Source organism: Bison bison, unplaced genomic scaffold, assembly GCF_000754665.1.
Source record: "Bison bison bison isolate TAMUID 2011002044 unplaced genomic scaffold, Bison_UMD1.0 scf7180017864471, whole genome shotgun sequence".
In the NCBI taxonomy this organism is placed as follows: domain Eukaryota; kingdom Metazoa; phylum Chordata; class Mammalia; order Artiodactyla; family Bovidae; genus Bison; species Bison bison.
In genome coordinates this window covers 40583920-40588387 of record NW_011495032.1, presented here as the reverse complement: position 1 = coordinate 40588387, position 4468 = coordinate 40583920, and the positions used below count along the sequence as shown (strand labels likewise).

At 46.3% G+C, this 4468-nt stretch overlaps 1 protein-coding gene across 1 annotated transcript in view; it reads right to left on the bottom strand.

Moving 5' to 3' along the window:
* Positions 1 to 4468, bottom strand: part of PNKD (paroxysmal nonkinesigenic dyskinesia) — a 74029-nt gene that overhangs the window by 44430 nt on the left and 25131 nt on the right. The window lies entirely within an intron of this gene.

Below are 4468 nucleotides of genomic sequence, written 5' to 3'. Positions count from 1 at the left end.
GAAGCAGTTCCTCAGAGCTATCTGAGAGGCTAAGGTCCTCAGTAAGGTACCCTAAATAAAACTTAACTCACAACTTTAAGGTGTGTTTTTTCTTTCAGTTCACATAATCTTGATTTTGTTGCAGGAAGGTGGACCTCTTCCAGGGCCTGAAACTGGGCTCTTGTCTAACACTAGGAAATGAATTGTCAGAGGAGACACATGTGCTGACAAAGAAAGAGATTTTACTGGGAAAGAGAACCCGGGTGGAGAGCAGTAGGGTAAGGGAACCCAGGAGAACTGCTCTGCCGCGTGGCTTGCAGTCTCGGGTTTTATGGTGATGGGCTTAGTTTCCGGGTGGTGTTTGGCCAATCATTCTAATTCATAGTCTTTACTGGTGGCGCACGCACTGCTCAGCCAAGATGGATACCAGAGAGGATTCTGGGAGGTGGTCGGACAGGTGGTGTCTCCTTTTGACCTTTCCCGAACTCTTCTGGTTGGTGGAGGCTTATTAGTTCCCTGTTCCTTACCAAGACCTCCTGTCATAAAACAACTCATGCAAATGGTTACCTGGCCAAGGTGGGTGGTTTCAATCAGCGTGCTTCCCCTAACAATTTCAGGATCAGAAAATAGGCTCAGGAGGGACTTCCCTGATGGTCTGTGCGTGCCTGCATGCTCAGTCGCTCAGCTGTGTTCGACTCTTTGTGATCCCATAGACTGTAGCCTGTTAAGTTCCTCTGTCCATGGGATTTTCCAGGCAAGAATACTGGAGTGGGACTTCCCTGGTGGCAGAGTGGGTAAGAATCTGCCTGCCAGTGTAGGGAACATGGGTTTGATCATTGGATTGGGAAGATTCCACATGCCCCAGAGGAACTAAGTTCCTTCGCCAGAACTACTGAACTCTCGTGCAGAGAGCCTGTACTCTGCAACAAGAGAAGCCACCACAGTGAGAAGTCTATGCACTGCAACAAAAAGTAGTCCCCACTCACACTCGCTGCAACTAGAGAAAGCACAGGCACAGCAACACAGACCCAGTGCAGCCAAAAAAATAATAATAAAATAAATAAAAAATACTGGAGTGGGTTACCATTTCCTACTCCAGGGGCTCTTCCTGACCCAGGGATCAAACCAGAGTCTCTGGAGTCTCCTGCACTGGCAAGCAGACTCTTACTACTGTACCACTTGGGAAGCCTCGTGGTCCAGTGGTTAGGAATCCACCTGCCAAAGCAGGGTACATGGGTTCCATTCCTGTTACAGAAAGATCCCTCCATATGCTTCCAGGCAACTAAGCCTGTGTACAGTATCTATTGAGCTGTACGCCCTACAGCCTGTGCTTCACAAAAGAAGCTACTGCAATAGAGAAGGCCCTTGTAGCAACAGAGACCCAGCACAGCCAAAGATAAATAAATGGGCTTAGGAGTGTCAACTACAAATTGGCACTTGCCAAGAGAATTTGCTGAGCTTCCCAGGTGGTTCAGTGGTAAAGAACCTGCCTGTCAAGCTGGAGACACAGGTTCGATCCCTGGGTTTGGAAGGTCCCCTGGAGAAGGGCATTGTGACCCACTCCAGTATTCTTGCCTGGACAATCCCATGGACAGAGGACCCTGGTGGGCTACAGTCCATGGGTCTCAAAAACAACTAACAACTAAAGAGTTGTTTAACAACTAAACAACAAAGAGAATATGCCAGCGACTGAACAACAAGGGCATTTGCCACCTGCCTTTGCAGAGACTGAACACTGTGACGCTGCAGCGGTAGCTTCAACACTCGCTGAGGGAGTTCAGGGTGGAGAGTGAAGCACTGTGTGCTCCAGGGAATCTGATGAAATAGGCCTTTAAATAGTTAAACATTTTCAGGAACTGATTTAATGATCCTAATCCTCGCATCTCCTCATATCTAGAAAATCACTAAATCCCTTCATAGTGACATCAGCTCCTCAGGACTAGCAGAAAACCTTTTGTAAAGTAAGCGCTTGACTGCATGGCACTCCCCCTTCACCAGCCTTATGTATTGACCTTCCCCCACTGCCTCTTTGAGTTTCCCTGGTGGCTCAGAAGGTAAAAAATCTGCCTGCAATGCAAGAGACCTGGGTTTGATCCCTAGGTTGGGAAGAGCCCTGGAGGACGGCATGGCAATCCACTCCAGTATCCTTGCCTGAAGAATCCCATGGACAGAGGAGCCTGGTGAGCTACAGTCCATGTTGCAAAGAGGTGGACATGACTGAGTGACTAAGCACAGCACTGCCTCTTTGGAGCAGTCTATCTGAGCTATCTGAGGTGCTCTCTTCCAGGCAGCAGTCCTCATTTTGCCCCAAATAAAACTTAACTCGCCACTCTCACCTTGTGCATCTGTTTTAGTCAACAGGAGAAAGAACCTTCAGTAAGGCTTGTGTGGGGCTTGTCTGTGTGCAGCCCCACTGTCCACTTTTTCGGGGGGCAAATGTGATTGCTAGATGTAAAATGAACCCCTTTGTTTCAGAAAGTGAAGGGTGCTTTCTGGCAAAAGGGGCCAAGTGCAGAGAGCATGAAACAATGTCAGGAGACCAAGCCAAATGCTGCAGGGTTTTGTAGCTCATGAGGACTCTGTGATCCAGGGGAAAACTGATACTGACCAAAACTGTCCTTTCCCCATTGCATTCTTGTTCCCATGCTCATGCTTTGGGAGAGGACTTCCTCATGACTTCAGTAGTTGCAGTTCCCGGGCTCTAGAGCACAGGCTCAGTGGTCACGATGCATGGACTTAATTGCTCTGAGGCATGTGGAAGCTTCCTGGACCAGGGATTGAACCAGTGTCTCCTGCAGTGGCAGGTGGATGGATTCTTTACCACTGAGCCATCAGGGAAGCCCTATCCTTATGTTTAGGGCTTCCCCTGTGGCTCAGATGGTAAAGGATCTGCCCATAATGTGGGAGACCTGGGTTTGATCCCTGGGTCAGGAAGATTCCCTGGAGAAGGGAATGGCTACCCACTCCAATATTCTTACCTGGTGAATCCCATGAACAGAGCAGTCCATGGGGTGGCAAAGAGTTGGACAAGACTGAGCGACTAACACTTTCACTTTCCTCAAGTGAGTTCTTTGACCTCACATGGAACTTACACTGAAGGTGGCTGGGGAGTTAGCCCTCCATAATGTCTACCAGTCCTAAGTAACCTTCTATCTAAGTTATATACAAATAAACACACATACTGTGTGTGTGTGCAGGGGGTGACTTTAAAAACATCTTTGAAAAAAACCAAAAAACATCTTTTTTTGTTTACCAAGTGCTAACCTTGTTTATTATCCCTTCTAGTAGTAAAAACACTGCTTTCACTAACGCTTAGTATGCAGACGAGCTTCCAGATAAGTCCTTGGGCTCTTGTTTCCTAAGCCTAGCTCTGTGAAAGAGGGAGACTGGCCCTGAAGATCACAAAGTGCATCCTGTTGGGTTTGGAATCAGTAGGTGCTCAGGTTGTCCTGGCTGTCTAACTGCATTCATTTCTGTGTTTTGTCAAGTCATCTCACCCCCATTCAGAAAGGAACTGTGTCAACAGGCTGTGAATGACATTCAGTGGCAGTGTCAACCTGAAGCTACTAGCTTGAGATAAGCACCTTAAATACAGTCATTCTACCAGCAGTCTTGGCCTAAAGAAAAAAAAAAAATGGGACAAAAACATGGACTTTGGAACTATGAAATCTCTGGTAATGCTACAAAACTTCCCAGAATCTATTTCCTTGTCTCTTTCCTTGTCTCTAAAATGGAAGACTAGCACATTCTACCATTAGTGGCTGCAAGGGTTCAGACTACTGGTGGAAAGCCTCAAACCCAATGTTGTGCGTTGACTTAGTTATCTATAGGATCTCTGACTCTAAAACACCTACTTTGCTGGTTGAAGTAACTTCAGGCACGAAATGTCTTATTCTCAGGAAATTCTAAGTTCCATCTATTCTTTGTAAAGAATCTGCCTGCAATATGGGAGACCTAGGTTCCATCCCTGGTTCAGGAAGACCCCTGAAGAAGGGAATGGCTACCCACTCCAGTATTCTTGCCTGGAGAATTCCATGGACAGAGAAGCCTGGTGGTTACAGTCTATGGGGTGGAAAAGAGTCGGACACGACTGAGCTACTAACACTTTCACTTGCTTTCTACATTGGCAAATTTTAAACTGGAAAAGTACATCTGGCTTAAAAGCATATAACTGTCAAAGATGAAGACACAAAAAGAGACACGACCGAGCGACTAACTCTTTCTACATTTGCAAATTTTAAGTTTTAAACTGGAAAAGTACATCTGGCAAAAACACATATAATTGTCAAAGATGTTCATCATTGATTTTTCTCTAATAATGAGAAAAATGGGAAACAGCATTTTTAAAATGTCCTTTAAAGTAGGAAACTGATGCAAGTTCAGTTCAGTTGCTCAGTCATGTCCGACTCTTTGTGACCCCATAAATCGCAGCACACCAGGCCTCCCTGTCCATCACCAACTTCTGGAGTTCACTCAGACTCATGTCCAT